Source organism: Erinaceus europaeus, chromosome X (assembly GCF_950295315.1).
Source record: "Erinaceus europaeus chromosome X, mEriEur2.1, whole genome shotgun sequence".
NCBI classification, from domain to species: Eukaryota; Metazoa; Chordata; class Mammalia; order Eulipotyphla; family Erinaceidae; genus Erinaceus; species Erinaceus europaeus.
The window spans coordinates 22,164,969-22,183,788 of NC_080185.1; the positions used below are offsets into that span (position 1 = coordinate 22,164,969).

The 18,820-nt window shown below is 41.6% G+C and overlaps 1 long non-coding RNA gene across 1 annotated transcript in view; it reads left to right on the top strand.

Moving 5' to 3' along the window:
* Window positions 1–2,181: 2,181 nt before the first annotated feature.
* Window positions 2,182–18,820, top strand: part of LOC132535781 (uncharacterized) — a 48,063-nt gene continuing 31,424 nt past the window's right edge. Inside the window, exon 1 of the long non-coding RNA XR_009547488.1 lies at window positions 2,182–2,249. This is a non-coding gene — a long non-coding RNA (uncharacterized LOC132535781). The remainder of the gene's footprint in view (window positions 2,250–18,820) is intronic.

Genomic DNA, 18,820 nt, shown 5'->3' on the forward strand with positions numbered 1-18,820 from the left:
TAGTGCAGCGGGTTAAACGCAGGTTGCGCAAAACGAAAGGACCGGCGTAAGGATCACGGTTCGAGCCCTGGCTCCTCACCTGCAGGGGAGTCACTTCACAAGTGGTGAAGCAGGTCTGCAGGTGTCTATCTTTCTCTCCTCCTCTCTGTCTTCCCCCTCCTCTCTCCATTTCTCTCTGTCCTATCCAACAACAACGACAACAATAATAACTACAACAATACAACAACAAGGACAACAAAAGGGAATAAATAAAATACATATAAAAAACAAAACAAAACAAAAAAAAGAACAGATATAACTAAGGATTTTTGTGTGGGAAGAAGATAGGAAGTCTATTTTAGGTATATTCCAAGGGGCTCATGACTTGCCTAATTTTTGCCTGAGCGTAATAGCTAAAATGCAGGTGAGCTAGTGTGTGTGTGTTTGTGTGTGTGTGTGTGTGTGTGTGTGTGTGTGTGTGTGTGTGTGTGTGTGTGTGTGTGTGTGTGTGTGTATAAAACTGTTAACCCCATCGATCTGACCTAGGGCCTATATCTATTCATATTTATGATAGGAGCCTGTGTAACCTCTGCATCCCTGTCAGTCTGATTAGGCCCAGTGATTCATTTTCTTCCTTTTGTTTTCCTTGCTGTTGAGCTCAGCTCTGAAGACATTTCCAAACCAGAAATGTGCTGCTATTGATTTCTCCTATGTATTTATTTTTTATTTTTATTATAGTTTTAATTAATGATTCAATACTGGCTTACAAAATTACAAAATAACGGGGGGTAAAATTTCACACAGTTCCCACCAACAGAGTTCTATGCCCCCATTCCTTTCATTGGAAACTTCTGCGGTTTTCCCAAGGTCACAGATATGGGTTAAATACTATTTCTGTATATATCCATTTTTTTTCTGGTCCTGCCTTCTTTTCCATTCTAAATCACACCTACACCTATTACTACTTCTAAATGTCTTTCTTTTTTTTTTTCCTCTTCTCTCTCTGGGTCCTGATGGAATTGGAGTTCAGAGCTCTCTAGTCATCTTCCCCTAAAGTTCCTCCCCTCTGGGAATATCGATTAAAATTCTCTATGGGATGGATCCATACCCTCAGCCTATTTCTTTCCCTAGTGGACTATCTTTTATAATGTAAAAAAAAAAAGTTAATTGAGGCGTCGAGGGACAAGAAGTACCTGGAAGGAGCACACACTGCTGCACCAAGCCAGGATACACATCCCCCTGGGCACTATGTGCCTGGGGGAAGGAAACTGCTCCCCAGGAAATGGGAATGGTGACAGGTGTGTCTTAGAAAGGTAAAAGTCAAGCTTGGGTGTAATAAACTAGATCTGTGGGTGTGGCATTCTCTTCCTAGGTGAGCCTTCCATTGAGATGAGAGTAGGAACTCTGAGGGGCACCTCTCTCTCTCTCTCTTTCTTCTTCTTCCTCTTCTTCTTCTTCCTCTTCTTCTTCTTCTCCTTCTCCTTCTCCTTCTCCTTCTCCTTCTCCTTCTCCTTCTCCTTCTCCTTCTCCTTCTCCTTCTCCTTCTCCTTCTCTTCTTCTTCTTCTTCTTCTTCTTCTTCTTCTTCTTCTTCTTCTTCTTCTTCTTTCCTCCTCCTCCTCCTCCTTCTTCTCTTTCTCTTGGCCTAACATGTGACTGTTCTCAATTTTCTTAAATAAAGTTTAAAATTCCTGAAAATTATGCTCTCTCCTCAATTCTTTGTTGTGTGATGAACTTTTAATGTTGGAGATACAACTCGGCTGGTCAATTCCCTCCGATACAGAGGGATGATGCTAAAAGAGATTGTATTTCACAATGCACACAAAGCTAAAGCTGTTTCTCAACATCACAGCTGCTAAGCAACACAAATATTTTCCCCATCTCCCAAACATTTGCTTATGCACTTCTGCATTCCAATGATGGCATCCAAAGGTTGTGTTGGAGTTCTCTATGATTCCGCTGCACAGAAGGAATATTTATTCCTTATAATAAATATTTTTTATTTATTATCATTCCATTTGCTGTAAGTCTGTGCCCCTCCCAACTTCCTATGCTGAGATCCTAACTCCCAGTGTGAAAGTATTTGGAGCTGAGGCATTTGGGAGGTGATTGGAGGTGGAGTTCTCATGAACGGGATTTGTACCCATTTAAGAGACCTAGAGGGCTTCCTCCCCATTCTTCAGTGTGTGGATAGAACAGATAATGGCTGACTCTGAACCAGGACACTGAATCAGTTGGCACCTTGATTTTGGACCTCCCAGCCTCCAGCGCAGTGAGAAATCTTAAATATCTGTTGTTTATAAGCTTCCAATCTGTGGTTATTTATTTATTTATTTCCCTCTGGGTTATTGCTGGGGCTCGGTGCCAGCACTACCAATCCACTGTTCTGGTGGCCATTTTTTCCATTTAACTGGATAGGACAGAGAGAAAGAAATTGAGAGAGGAGGGGGAGATAAAAAAGGGAGAGAGGAAGATAGACACCTACAGATTTGCTTCACCACTTATCCTCCACCCACTACTGGGGAGCCGGGTGCTCGAACCACGATCCTTGCACAGGTCTTTACACTTCGTATTATATGTGCTTAACCCAGTGTGCCACTGCCCAGTTCCACCTGTGATTATTTGTCATAACAACTAAAATGGACTGATTGACTTCAGAATTAGAAGTTTACAAGGTCACCATTCTTGACTGGACAGTGAAAGAAGGCAGTGGATGAGGTGACCATGGTTGCCTGTCTGAAACACAAAGACCAAAACTCTACCATTCAAGCAAGGTCTTGTCATTCATCAAGTCTAAGTGCCTATGCAGCGATATTACTTTTAAAAAATAAATCTTTGATTTTCAGTTTTCTTTACTCATTTATTGGATAGAGACAGCCAGAAATTGAGAGGGACAGGGGTGGTAGAGAGGGAGAGAGACATAGAGACACCTGCAGTACCACTCACAAAACTTTCCCCCTGCAGGTAGGGGACCAGGAGCCTGAGCATTGTAACATGTGAACTCAACCAGGTGTGTCACCACCTGGTCCCACAGAGATAATCTTTTGTATTATTAGGGTCAGGTCACCCAGGAAGTCAAGTAGAACTCAAGTTCATTCTCGTTCAGTGTCTCTACAATGTTTATCAGAGAAGGTGTTTTGAATACCTAGTATATGTTTATAATTTGTTTATACTTCCTTCTTTTGTTGGTTAATAAGTAAGGGTGTTTGGCCGGCTACATACTGCTTCCTTTTATAGAGGATGTGAAGTGGGTCACATATATTGATGTCACATAACAGGATTTAAAAAATGATTGATAGGGGAAATATGAGCCAGGGAAAAAGAACCTGGGGGTTGAAAGTACAGTGAAAACAGTACACAGAGGTGTACACAAGGACCATAACCCTAGAGATCGGCTTCCTGTTGTAGAAAGGAGAGAGGACCCCAAGATCCGGTACACGCAGTGTACAAGATCATTCAGACATTTGCTCAGGGTAAACGCAGCAGTTTTTCCTGGAACTGAAGCCTGAAGCCACTTGTGGAGCCTATTAGATTGGGGACAGTGTGCTCAGACAGACATATACCTTTGAGATTTGATCTTTATTAAATCAGTTTGAGTGTACCAGGGATCGCCCCTAGGGCCTTAACATATGTGAAGTGCGTGCTCTGCTACTCAGCCCTCCCTCCAGTCTCTCCCTATGCCTTTTATCTTAAATAGGTTTTTAATGCTTTTGTTTTGTTTTATTTTAAAGGTTTATTTATTTGTATACTTCTTTATGAGAAAAAGAGAGAGAGAGAGAGAGGACCAGAGCATCCAACACCTCAGCCACTGTGCCACCTCCCAGGTCACTCAAAATCAATTTTCTTGAGCTAGGGAGATGACTCAGCATTAGGACACAGCACTTGCACACCTGAAGCTGCACAGGTTCTGCCAGAAGCCAGAGCTGAGTGGTCCTCTGGCATCTCTCTCTCAAAAGGAAATAAGTAAATCTTTGAAAATGGAAAAGAAACTAACTTTAAAAACAATTAAAGGGGCAGGGGCAGATAGCATAATGGTTATGCAAACAGACTGTCGTGCCTGAGGTTTCAAAGTCCCAGGTTCAATCCCCTACACCACCGTAAACCAGAGCTGATCAGTGCTCTGGTAATAATTTTAAAAAAATTAAAGGAGCTCTATTATGGTATCTTTGACATACCATAAAATTACTCATTTTCAGTATATGACTCCCTATGTCTTCTTAAAGGTTTATACAGAAGAACATCTAAGGAGATTTTATAATCAGAGGATGGAATCTTTTCTTCAGATAAAGAGACTCATATAGGTAGTCATTCTTTTTATTTTTCTTTTTTATTGGGGAGATTAATGGTTTACAGTCAACAGTAAATCCAGTTGGTGGTACATGTGTAAAATTTCTGTTTTTACAAAACATGCTAACCACACCTAGGTCCTCCTCCACCATCACGCACCAGGACTTGAAAGTCCCCCCAGCCCCCCGCCGGAGTCCTTTATTTTGGTGCAATACACCAAACTCAGGCCAAATTCTGCCTTGTGTTTCCCCTTTCTGTTCTTATTTCTCAACTTCTGTGTGTGAGTGAGATCATCCCATATTCATCCTTCTCTTCCTGGCTGATCTCACTTAATATGATTCCTTCAAGCTCCACCCAAGATGAGATTAAGGGAGTGAATTCATCATTCTTAACAGCTGATATATATATATATATATATATATATATATATATATATATATATATATATATATATATATCACAATTTAATCAGTCACTCATCTGTTGTTGGACATTTGGGTTTCTTCTGAGTTTTGGCTATTACAAATTGTGCTACTATGAACATAGATATGCACAGAACTTTTGGGGTGTGTGTGTTTGGTTCCTTAGGATATATCCCCAGGAGAGGAATTGCAGGGTCATAGGGTAGGTCCACTTCTAGCCTTCTGAGAGTTCTCCAGACTGCTCTCCACAGGGGCTGGACCAATTGACATTCCCACCAGCAGTGCAGGAGGGTTCTTTTGTCCCCACAACCCCTCCAGCATTTTTTGTTGCAGTCATTTCTGATGTCTGACATTCTCACAGGAGTGAATGAAATCTCATTGTTGTCTTTATTTGCATTTCTCTGACATGACTTGGAACATTTCTTCACATGTCTGTTGATCTTTTGGATTCCTTCTTGGTGAATATTCTGTTCACATACTCTTCTTAGTTCTTGATAGGATCATTTGTATTTGTTGCTATCTTGCTGAGTTTGGGGAGCTCTTATATATTTTGGTTATTAGCCTTTTGTCTGATGTGTGTCATATAAAGATCTTTTCCCATTCTCTAAGGAGTCTATTTGAGTGGTGGTTTCTTATGCTGTGCAGAAACTTTTTAATTTGCTGTAGTATGGGAAGTCATTCTTTCTCTTTAGCAAGCAGTTCTGCAATTGTTAGCACATTCCTTCCAACCAATAATTATAAATATCCCAGCACTCATTCCATCTTGCAAGATGGCAAGCCATAGAGCAGAAAACATTGAGCAATTTAGTTCAAGTCAGATATTTAGCCATGACTTAACTTCCAACTGGACTGTGACACAAGTGGTATTCTGTTCCCCATTACTTAATATGGGTTGATTTTCCCCTGTGTGAGATTGCTATTCTTGCACTGTGTTTGATCACACTCAATTGAAGTCCAGAAATGAGAAATGCCTCCAAGAACTCAACCACCCTTAAGGCCCTCATTCCAGATTGCTAAAAACAGATTAAGTGTAAGTAACACCACTCCAGTTCTGTAAGTGAAAAGATGCTATGTTTGTTCTTTTTTTTATTTCTGGAGAAACAGATGAAAAATTAATTTTGAACCTCAAAATGTAGGTAGTACATTGGTGCAGAGATCTGTTTCTCAAAGCTTTGTTGCTGTTGGGTAGTGAACGCAATGTACTAGAAAGTCACTCACAAGCAGAATGTGACCTCTGAAGATGATATTGTGAAAGACCTTGTTAATGACCAGTTGTACATCAACAGAAGTATAATACAGAGTCCAAAACATTTGTAAATTCATCCTCAATGTTTGTCTCACAGTTTTGAACTCCTTGTAAATTATCTTACTGTGTCCAATAAGGATTTGACCATCCTGGAGCCCATAGCTCTCAAGTGGGGTATAATTATGATCTTTCCAGACTTGAGCCAAAGGGACAGGGATACCAGAAACTTTCGGGCATCATTTAAGAATTTATCACAGTGGGGGGCTGAGTGGTAGCACAGTGGGTTAAGCGCACATGGCACAAAGCTCAAGGACCAGCTTAAAGATCCCAGTTTGAGCCCCCGGCTCCCTACCTGCAGGGGGGTTGCTTCACAGGCAGTGAAGCAGGTCTGCAGGTGAAAAGAAAATAAAAAATAAATAAATAAATAAAAGGGAAAATAATTTATCACAGTGTTAGATAAAAATGTTATTAAAAGATAGCATGTGCAAAGTGTTTACAATAATTTTTATTTCATTTTTTGTGCTTACAACAATTTATGGCAGTATCTGAGGCGGTAATGTGCTGGTAGAACATATCATTTCCTTGTGTGTGGTCCTGAATTCAAACCCCAGAACTGCCTATGCCAGATTAATGCTCTTGTTTTCTTGCTCTTGCTCTCTTTATCATTCTCTCTCTCCCTCTCTCTCTTCCTCTCTCTCCCTCTTTCTCTCTCTCTCTCTCTCTCTCTCTTTCTCTCTCTCTGAATTAATGTTTGAAGGTAATCATGGTAGATACTAAACACCCAATAAGTACTACCTGGCTTATGTTTCCTGTTGACATCCTTACATTTCTTTCTTTTTTTCTTCCCTTCTTTCTTTCTCTTTTTTTTTTTTTTTGAGTTCTGATATTCTGATGGTGATTTCTTTTTTTAAAAATAAACTTCTTTTATTTGGGGTATACTGGGAATCAGTTCTTGGACTTCAGACTCACAAAACATTCATTACCACTAAGCTACATACCTGGCTGATTGATTCTTGATTCTATTTTTTTTTTCACATTCTTCTGGACTTCTATTTTAAATACTACCTATATAGTTATGAATCACAAACTTATCTCTGGGGTTCTTTATCCATTGAGTCATTTTTTCAAATAGCAGCTTGAATATTTTTGAGACTTTTGTATCAGATTTGTTGGTGAAATATTGAGTGTTTCTCTCTAAGATTGCTAACATGGCAAGGATGTCCACTCATAATCATTTTGTTCAACAACATATTGTAGGCCCTCGCCAGTGAAATAACAAGAGAAAAAAATTTTAAAAAAACATACAAATTAGAAAAGAGGGAGTAAACTTTTAATTCAGATAACATAATAGTATATAGAAAAATCAAATGCATCTACAAAACACAATTAGAGCTAGTAAGTGGATTAATCAAGGTTATAGGATACCAAGTCAATACATTAAAATGAGTATATATATTTACATGCAACGACACATTGGGAAACCAAACATTCAAGCACATTATTATTTATGATAATATCATAAACTTCAAAGAACCAGACAAATTACCCAGAAAATCAACATTCAATAAAATAAAATACATTCAAGTGCTCCTTTCTTATATTTGGGAGCTATTCTCTGCCCTGATCTAGCTTTCTACTCCTATTTCCAACTCTGACACCATCTCCCCAGACAATACTTTTTACCCCACCTGCATGTTAGCTGTGGGGCTCAGGCAAAAATTAGTAAAGTCATGGGCCCCTTGGGAGATATCTAAAATAGACCTACTAGCTTTTTCCAAGATGGAGACCCCAAATCTCACCTGCTATATTACTACCTTTAAGTTCCTGATTATTAAACAATTTGCTTTATATCTTAATGCTTTTTCAGCCACCAAGTTGCAAATGTTGAAAAGACTAGAATAGACCCTTTAAAGAAAATAGTTGAAGAGGTAATACAAATAAAATGTTCCCAAGATTATTAGTCATCACAAATGAGTGGAATTGGAGATGTTTTGAGTAAAGAGATGACATACGAGGTGACAGGCAACCACCGAATTGTTTTGCTTGTGTATGGAATATAAACAACTAAAGCCAACAAACTTGCAAAAATACAGTAATCAAACTATCTCCTAGACTTTGTAGATTTGTGGTAGTTACCAGAGGGAAGTGTGAGGGAACAAGAAGTTTTGGAGGCAGGGAGATGTGGTGAGTTATATATACACCTATGTGGGTGTGAATCCATATTCCTGAAAGATTACAGTTTTGTAAACCAATGTTAAAATCACCAGTAATAAAGATTATTTAAAAAATAAAAAAGATAGAATAAATGTGATTATTAGTCATTTGGGAAATGTAAACTAAAAATGTAATGAAAGTTCATGTCACACTCCCTAGATTTATTAAATAAAAGATTAACAGCATAAACTATTCCCAGAGCTAGGGAACTGTAGGGAATCTCACCCATTGCTGGGTGGGAGTGTAAAGTAGTATATATCGATGTGCAAAACTGTTTGACCGTATGTCTTCCCTGTGGCCTAATAAGTCTACTCCTAGGTATTTATCCAAAATAAATACAAGCATACAGCCATGAAAGGATTCATTCATCACCAGTAAAAAGAACAAATTACTGAAACGCAACACTATAGATTAATCTAAAAAAAAAAAAAAAAAGTTGACTGCAAGAAGCCAGAAGAATGCTCATAGCAAATTTGTTCATGCAGGGAAAAAAAAAAGAAAGGAAAATCTGGGGGCCGGGTGGTGGTGGACCTGGTTGAGCGCACGTATTACAATGCACAAGGACCAGGGTTCAAGCCCCTGGTTCCCACCTGCAAGGGGAAAAGCTTTGTGAGTGGTCAAGCAGTGCTACAGGTGTCTCTCTTACTTTCTCCCTCTCTGTTTTCGCCCACCCTCTCGATTTATGGCTGCATCTATCCAATAAATAAAGTTAATAAAAATTTTTTAAAAAGAAAAATTTTTGACCAAAACGTACTTACATTAACAGAAGAAAGGGTAAAGCGTGATAACTAGTCAAAATATTGGGTCATTCATCACCAGTAAAAGGAACAAATTACTGAAATGCAACAATATAGATTAATCTAAAAAAAAAAAAAAAGTTGGCTGCAAGAAGCCAGACATGAAAGTGTATACCGGGACTGGGTGGTGGCACACCTCATTGAGCGCATATGTTACAGTGCTCAAGGACCCGGGTTTGAGCCCCCAGTCCCCACCTGCGGGGGGAGGGGGAGGGGGAGAGCTTTGCAAGTGGTGAAGCAAGTACTGCAGGTGTCTCTCTTTCTCTCTCCCCTACAGTCTCAATTTCTGGTTGTGTTTATCCAACAAATAAAGATAATTAAATTTTTTTTAAAAAATGTATAAAAAAGTGTACACCAGATGATTTTATTTCTGTGAACTTCAAAAATAGGGATAATTGATCTGTAGGGTCACTCAGTGGGGGGAGGGGCACTAGAGAACTTTCTGGAGTTGTGGAGATTTGGTTCTGTGTTTTCACATTTTCCACTCTGCACACTGGGTTCGCAGCTCCTCTCCTGCCTCCCTCCTTTCGAGTCCTTGAATCTACCCCTAGAGATCATAACTAAGTTGGGGCCTGGCAGTGGCACACTTCTTTTAAAAAATTCATTATTAAATAAATTAATTTATTTCATATTTATTTATTGGATAGAGACAGCCAGAAATCAAGAGGAGATGAGAGAGAGGGAGAGAGACAGAGAGACACCTGCAGTCCTGCTTCACCACTTGCAAAGCTTTCCCCTGCAGGTGGGGACTGGGGGCCTGAACCTGGGTCCTTGTGCACTGTAACACGTGCGCTCAACCAGGTGAGCTACCACCCGGCCCCCAGTGGCACACTTCTTAAGTGCACACATTACCATGCACAGGGACCTGGGTTTGGGCCCCTGTTGCCCACCTGCAGGGGGGACAAGCAGTGAAACAGGTCTGCAAGTGTCTGTCTCCTAATTTCTCTCTGTCCCATCAAGTATAATAGAAAGGAAAAAATGGCCACCAAGAGCAGTGGATTCATAGTGCCGGCACTGAGCTCCAATGATAACCCTGGTGGTAATAAAAAGGAGGAAAAAAAAGTAGGGGGCAGGCAGTGACGTACCTGGTTCAGTGAGCAAGGACCCAGGTTCAAGCCCCTGGTCTCCACCTGCAGGGGGAAAAGCTTCATGAGTGGTGAAGCTAGACTGCAGGTATCTCTCTGTCTCTCTTTATCTCTATCTCTCCCTCCCCTCTCAACTTCCCTCTGTCCCTATCTAATAGCAAACAAAATAAAAATATTAAAAAATAAATAAATAAAATACACCATAACTAATTCTAAGTTTCATCCTGTGTTACCCCTGTCTTTCTTACTGCCACCTCCAGTCATTTTACTTGGGAGAATAATGGTAAACTGTTGACACATGGGTGCAATTTTTTATCTTTCCATTATAAGTGTCAGTACACCACTCCCATTACCAACCTAAGTCCCTCTCCACCACCAAGTACTGGTGCCAGATGCCCTCCACTCCTCCCCCACCTGCATCTTCCCCTAGTCCAGAGTCCTTTGCTTTGGGGAAATATGCCACACCCAGTCCAAGCTTCACCTGTTTTTTGCTTTTTCCCTTGTTTCTTAAACACCATCTATAACTGAGACCACCTGGTATTTGTCCTTCTCCTTCTGGCTTATTTCACTTAACACAATTCCTTCAAGTTCCATCCAAGCTATATAAAAGGAAAAGGTTAACCCCTTTAGACAGCATCTTCAGGACTTCTTTGTTAGCTATTTTCTGGTTGCAGTTAAGCAATGGGAGACACTGACAGGTGATCAGAGGTGGGGAATGAGGTCATGACACTCATTACCACTGCTTGCTGTCCCTTCCCTTTCCTTCCTTAACCAGATCCTGTCTGTGCCTGTGTGCCTTTGGCTCTGGGTCCCCATCCTTGGTGTTTCACCATCTTTTGGTTGTTGCTTTAAGCCTTCCTGTATCTCAGCTAATAGTTAATGGGATAAACATTTAACATTACCATGTAGATTGAACACAAACATATAGGTGTATGTGTATTTATGTATGTATATACATATAGAGCAAATAAGCAACATTAGTAATAATATAGAATGATTTATGATTTGGTTATTGCAAGCAAAAATATACAGATGTCTTGAATTACAGAAATACTGTAGAAGAGGACAAATTTGAATTATATTTTATAGGTAGAAACCACAGGACTTTATTATAGGCTGAGTGGGGGATAAGGGGGAGAAAAAGGAATGCAAAACAATGCTTGGGCCTTGCCTTCATCATGAAACAGCAGTGGTAGGGACTGCTACACTCTCCGAAGGGAGGCTGGGTTATCCAGCCCTGCCACTCAAGGAAAACTGGTGTGGGACTATGTGAAAACTTAGTAGTGCTTAGGGGAGCTCTCCCTCTCCCATGCTTGGATGGAGGTCTGGAAAGACACCCCACTTGTTCGCCTCTCTCCTTATAGAGATGAGCCAAGAGGGAAAAGTATTCCAGACTCAGTTTCTCCTTGTTAGTCTCTCAAGCTCACAGAAAGCCTACAGGCCTCTCACACTTAGTTTCCCCTGCTAGCAGCAGGCCGAATGGTTGCCTGCTTTAGGGTTTACTCAAAGTTCACACATCCACTTCACCTTTTGATCATAAAGGAGAACACACTCTATCATACACCTTCCCAACACCAGGCAGTGAAAAACCCCAAATTCTATTTCCTTGTGCCCTTTGATATCTGTGATTTACATCAATCTCTGTTTTTCTTCTCTACCTCACCTTACTGGTTTAACCCCTATGCTTCTCTCAAATGCCTTTGGATAATTGACTTGCCTGCCTCATGGAGACTAATCGTTTTGAACTTTATGTATCATATCAATTCTTGTCATACCAGCCCCCTACCATAGGGGCAAGCTGACCTGTAAGCAACCTGTAATTTCTGACATATGTGAAAAATGTTCTTTGTTTAACTCTCTATAAAATCTATAAAATCCTGTACCCATCTCCAAATAAATGAATGTTTTTACCAGAATATTCCCCGATGTCTCCTTTCTGAGTCACACAGCCCCTTGAGCTGGTGAGGGAGGGTTGGAGGCTTACCCCCTGGCTGGAGCCACTCCATGTGAGCACCAGCAAACTGGTCCTGAAATGAATGCAGCCTAGAATGTGCCTAGATGTGACCTTGAAATTTGAACTCAGACCAACTCAGAAGTTATACAGGATCCTGTGCTAAATATACTAAATATATATATGCCCTAGATCAGATAGATGGAGTAAACAGTTAATTTTATTCATAGATTTTTTTCAAGAATGGGAGCTACTCCTTGCTCTACTCTAACTTTCTAGCCCTTTACTCTGACACCATCTTCTCAGATGATACTTTTGTCTAATTCCATGTTAGCTATCAAACTCAAGCAAAAACTACGATGGTCATGGGCCACTAGGAATATGCCTAAAATAGAATTCATAGCTTCTTTCCACCCAAAAAAACCTATTCTCACCTGTTCTGTTCCTACTTTTTGTTTCTTGTTCATTAATCATTTTACCCTGCTTTACATCTTGCTGCCTTGAAGCCACCAAGTTGCAGATGCTACCATGAAGCCATCCTGACTTCCCTGGGTAGATGACCTCACCAGTGTCCTGGAATCTCAGCTCCCCAGATGCCTCCCCCACTAGGGAAATATTGAAACAGGCTGGGGGTATGGATCAACCTGCCAACACCCATGTCTAGTGGAGAAGCAATTACAGAAACCAGAACTCCCATCTTCTGTACCCCAGAAATAATTTTGATCCATACTCCCAGTGGGGAAGAAGTGATAAAGGGAAGATTACCAGAGGACTCTGAACTCCAACTCCAACAGGACCCAGAGAAAGAGAGGAAAAAGGGAGGGACATTTGGATGTAGTAATAGGTGTATGTGTGACTTGGGAAGGAAGAGAAGACAAGACCTTAAAAGAAATGGGCAAATATATACAAATATAAGCATATAGTTGTAGAAATACTAATTAACCCATATCTTCAACCTTGGAAGAACTTCTGTAGTTTACAATTGAGGAACTGGAGATTCAGAACTCTGGTGGTGACAATGGTACAGAGTTGTACCCCTGTTATTTTGTAAATAAATATTTTGTTATTTTGTAAAGAAATATTTTGTAAATAAATATTAAATCACTAATAAAAATAGAAAAGAAAAACATTTCCTAAGGTCAGGTGGTGGTGCACCTGCTAGAACACAGATGTCATCATGTACAAGGCAGGTTCAAGCCCCTGGTCTGTCTCTACCATCGTGGTGGGGGCAGGGGAGCCTCACAAGTGATGAAGCAGTGCCACAGATGTCTCTCTTCCCCTTTACCTCCCCCTTTCATCTCCATTTCTCTCTGTCTCTTTCCAATAAATAAATAAATAAAAAGAAATGCAAGACCTGGGTTTTGGACTTGAGTAATTGGTGGTGCTCTTTACCATGGCAGGAAATTTGACTTGCAGAGGTACAGATGTGGGAATCAAGGACATACTGTCTACCATGGTACGTTTGAATTGTCAGTTGTATGTCTGAATGAAGATGTCATATATATGTGCCAGCACACAGGTTTGAAGCTCAGTAGAGGGCTTGGCTAGCAATAGAAATCTGGGAGCTATCAGTGTGCTGTAGTATTTAATGCACAGGGGTAGGACACGATTACGTGCAGAGACAATGTGGTGAGAATCCCTACTATGTGAGTCATGCTGGGAGACAGGACCCACCTTCCTGAAAAGTCAGACATTCACATTCCCTGACCTCTGGCAGCCTGGAATGGTCATGTGACCTAGGTTCAACCATCCTAGGACCCATATTCAAGACTCTGAATCTAGGTCCAGTGTTGCAAAGAAACAAAAGAAAGTTTCAAATTCATTCTGATGATGGTGGCTGATGTGGTTATGGGCAATAGTTAGTGGTGACAGTGTCTGCATTCAGTGCTCAATGGGGATGGCAAAACCACCTAACCACAGGACTTGGGTTTCAATCATTTCCATTTCTGATTCACCAGCTTTTCCCCTCCACATGAGTTTCTGCCAGATAATTCATGTTCTCCTTAAGTTAACCAGAGTTGGTTTCTGTTGATTATAACTAAGAGCCCTTTAGCACAATGCTTTGAACTTGATAGGCAATGAAAAAATATTTGCTGAATAAGTGTCTGAATAAGTTTCCTCTTAATGTGAAAATACTCAGGATCCACATGCTTTCCCACCATAGCTGTCCATAGTCTAATAATAAGTATTCTTTTCAATCCATTGACACCATTCATGGAATTTTCTTCTTTTTCATTTATAAAAATGAAACATTGACAAAACCATAGGATAAGGGGGGGTACAACTCCACACAGTTCCCACCATCAGAACTCCGTATCCCATCCCCTCCCCTCCCCTGATAGCTTTCTATTCTTTATCCCTCTGGGAGTATGGACCCAGGGTTATTATGGGTGCAGAAGGTGTGAGGTCTAACTTCTGTAATTGCTTCCCTGCTGAACATGGGCATTGACAGGTAGATCCATACTCCCAGCCTGTCTCTTTCCCTAGTGGGGCAGGGCTCTGGGGAAGCGGGGCTTCAGAACACATTGGTGGTGCCATCTGCCCAGGGAAGTCTGGTTGGAATCATGGAGCCTGGTGGCTGAAAGATGAGTTAACATATAAACCCCCAAAATTGTTGACTAATCATGAACCTAAAGGCTGGAATAGAGCAGATGAAGATTTGGGGGTCTCCGTTTTGTAGATAGCTAGTAGGCCTATTTTAGTTATATTCCAATGGGCCCATGGCTATACTAGTGTTTTGTTGTCTGAGCCTGACATCTGATATGCAGGTGGATTCAAGTTATTGTCTGGGGAGATGATGTCATGGCTGGAAAAAGGATGAGAAAGCTGGATCAGGGAAGAGTAGCTCCAAATATTGTTTTAATTGCCTCCAAGGTTATCACCAGGATTCAGTGCTGGTACTATGGATCCACTGCTCCTGGTGGCTATTTTTTAATTTTATTTTATTGACTAGGACAGAGAGAAATTGACAGGGCAGGGGGAGACAAGGATAGAGAAAAATAGACACCTGTCGATCTGCTTCACCACTCCTGAGGTGGACCCCCTGCAGGAAGGGGACAGGGGCTCAAACTCGGGTTATTTGGCATGGTAAAATGTGCATTTAACCAGGTGTGCCACCACCTGCCTCCTGTCTACCCTCAGTCCCCATGTTTTACACAGCAGTTGTAGAAATCCTTGGACCCCCTAATGTGAAAGCATGTATCCATAATGAAACCAAGAACAATTTTTTCTTTTGCAGCTGGAATAAAGAGCTCACATTTCCTTTTTCAAAACTCCTCAAAGTATTCTATTCCTCCCTCCCTCTCAGTGTTTTAAAATGAAAACCAACTGTTAATCTTTGAGGAGACTTACATTATTGAAACAGCTGGAGTCTAAATGGCTTTGGCAACAGTAAAAACGACATGGAATTATCCTACACTGTTCTATTTTACTTTTTATTGATTTGGAGCTTCATGACGGGAAATGTGCTGGGACTTCTGAAAAGAAACCAACTTTCTGTCTCCAAGTAACTCCAGACCCAAAGAGTAGGCCAGTTCCCCAGCTGGAGTTTGAACTCAATGCAAGAGCATGGATGGTCAGTTGGAGCTACTGTTGATGGGGCAAAAATGGAGATGTCAGCCCATGGAGAAATAAGTGAACCTGCGGAAGAATACTACATCTGATGATAGACCCTGTTTATTCTACCTTAATAACTCTGGCTTACCTATAACCTAATCACCTGGGAATCTTGCTAGAATGCAGATTCTGATACATAAGGTATGTGGTGGAGCCAGAGGTTCTACCCAAGTGACTCTCTCCCAGGTGATACATACTACTGGTCTTGAACCCCACATGGACTTGCCAGCATCTAAGGCCATCATAGCAGCTCTGATGTGGGTCTTTGCAGCATCTTTTTAACTGAACTTCTGCTTACAGGCTTGATCATATTGTCAATTGATTCTTGACAGATGTCAGGTTGTGTTGCAGGGGAGAGAGAAGAGATCAGGAAGTCGTGGCTGAGCGGGAACACAATGCTTTATTCATGTGGATGCTCCAGAGTTGGATGTGAGCACAACGGTTTAGGCCACGTGGAGCTAGCAAAATGGTTGCCTCCCGCTATACACGCCAGCCCTTCTCCAGTCGGGATGCGGAAGAGAAAGAGGGCAAAACCAGAACAGCAGCGGGCTTTATAGGGCAAAAACTGGAAGTGGCAAGTCGGGAATGGGATTGGCTAGGAAAGGGGGTGGAGAGAGGCAAAAGGCATGCTGGGAAGCTGGAAGCATCCTTAGCAACTGTTGCAATGGTTTTAACTGAATTAGCAATACCCTGAGGGGATAACATGGTGGGCATCTTTCAGGCAAAGCAATGATTATGTAAATAGACCATAGTGTCAGCAATGCAGCAGAGCGGGGTGGGGGGGGGACTGGCTTTAAGGCCCAGCAGACAGAGAAGATATAAATGATTAAATTAGAGGGTCATCTTAGATCTTCAAGATTCTCCCCTCCTTTCTTTTCTTTCTCTTTCTTTCTTTCTTTCTCTCTTTTCTTTTTTTTCTTTTTTTGCCTCCAGGGTTATTGCTGGGGCTCGGTGCCTGCACTATGAATCCACTGCTCCTGGAGGCTATTTTTTTCCCTTTTGTTGCCCTTGTTGCTTATTGTTGTTGTTATTGCTTGTTGGATAGTATGCCAGCTCCCCCTGGCTTCTGCTTAACCATATGCCTATATAGGGATAGATTTAATCCCATTCAAAGCTTTGGTCTATTTACATAAATCACTTTTACATTTACATAAAGCACCACACTCCCTCCAGGGCATTGGTGGTTTAGTGGTAGAATTCTCACCTGCTCCACCCCCTCTCCTTGTCACACCCTGATCCTCTCCTTGTCACACCCTGATCTTCCACCAGTCACTTTTCGCTCCACCCTCTCTATATCACATCCTGTTTCCACCCTACTTGGAGAGTATAAAAACAGCTGCTCTTCTGATTAAAGACACTTGGAAATTGCTTTCCGGCTCCGAGAGTTCCAGAGTGTATCTCCTGCGAAGTTAGTGCGGCACGAGTTCCTGATCCCTCTCCCACGCAGCAGCCTAGATCGGCTCCAGTTGAGTTCTCTCCAACCCAGAGAGCACTAGCTCGGGAAGAAGTACCCTCAGGCTATCCCGGCAATTGCTGTCATTGTTGTTGGGTAGGACAGAGAGAAATGGAGAGAGGATGGGAAGACAGAGAAGGGAGAGAAAGATAGACACCTGCAGACCTGCTTTACCGCCTGTGAAGGGACTCCCCTGCAGGTGGAGAGCCGGGGGCTTGAACCGGGATCCTTAAGTCAGTCCTTGCACTTTGCTCACTTTGCCAAGTGCACTTAACCCACTGCACTACCGCTCGGCCCCTTATCCCCTCCTTTCTCCACTTAAATCCCCCCAGTGTTCTTAGAAAGCAATTAAAATATTTTATCATGGTGCTAAAGGTCACTATGCCCAGAAACCTCCAAATACCACTCTTCTCTGTATGCTTCTGAACTCCAGCCTTCCCACACTGCTGTTCTCTCTCATAGCAATATGTCTTTCAAATCTGGCTCAAACTTCTTCCAGTGGACTTACCCTTTCTATCGGTGTAGTGAACCATTCTCTGGCAAACATTTTCTTTCCCTCTAGAGTTCCTGCCTCCTTCAGATTTCTTCCTCACATGTTTCCCTACTGAAAATAACTCTACCATCAATTCTATGAAAATATGCTCTAATTGCGTATGCAATTATTCCCTAGAGCTAAATTGTGAGCTCCTCAAAAGCGTAGAGCTGTGTACACCCTCTGGTACATCAACCACCTCAGTGACAGATGACAAAACTGAGATTCCGCGAAGCCAAGTAAATCATCCAGTCAAACAACTTGCTGCTGACAGAGCTGAGATTGAAGTTGAGCCCCATTGACTGTCCAGCTCTCTTCCCATGTTGAACCCTGTACTTTGTGCCCTTCACAAATTTACCACCCCAGCACTGCAACCTATATTCAAGACACTGTGTAGCCCCATATTCCCTTGCTCTCTCTAATAACACCCCGCCCCTACAAAAACAACTATTCTCTCTAGTTCCTATAACCCAGATGCATGTTTGGTGTAACTTAAAAAGGGAATCTGTGCTAAAGTGCCAATGAGAGGCAATGGCTTGTTGTGAGTTAGCATCATCAGGTCAACTGCTTATGGCAAGTCAAGGATTAAAGTCGTTTATTGCAAAATCATTCAGGAAGGCAAGGTAACCAACCCTGTGGCTAAGAGTTGAAGTTTCATGGTATAAAGCCTTGGGTTCAAATATTTGTTATCACAACAATGTGCCTTGGAGCTCCGCTTCCCCAGAGCCCTTCCCCACTAGGGAAAGAGAGAGAGACAGGATGGGAGTATGGATCGACCTGTCAATGCCCATGTTGGGCGGGGAAGCAATTACAGAAGCCAGACCCTCAACCTTCTGCATCCCACAATGATCTTGGGTCCATACTCCCAGAGGGCTGAAGAGTAGGAAAGCTATCAGGGGCGGGGTTGGTATACGGAGGTTGGGTGGTGGGAATCTGTACCCCTCTTATTCTATGGTTTTGTCAATGTTTCCTTTTTATAAATAAAAAATTCTTTAAAATACTGGTTATATGGGCATTGGGAAAAGTACTTGTTCTTTTTGTGCTTTTGTTTCTTTTTTCTAAAAAATGGTTGTGATACCAGATTCTGTCACACTGCTGTGAAAATTAGAGAGTCTATGCAAGGTTCTTAGCACCATGCCAAGCATATGGTAACTCATCATAATTGACACATTTTTGCAAACTTAGACAATAAAAAGATGCATCCAAATGTAATTATTCCTTGGCAGTCTGGACGCTTCTGT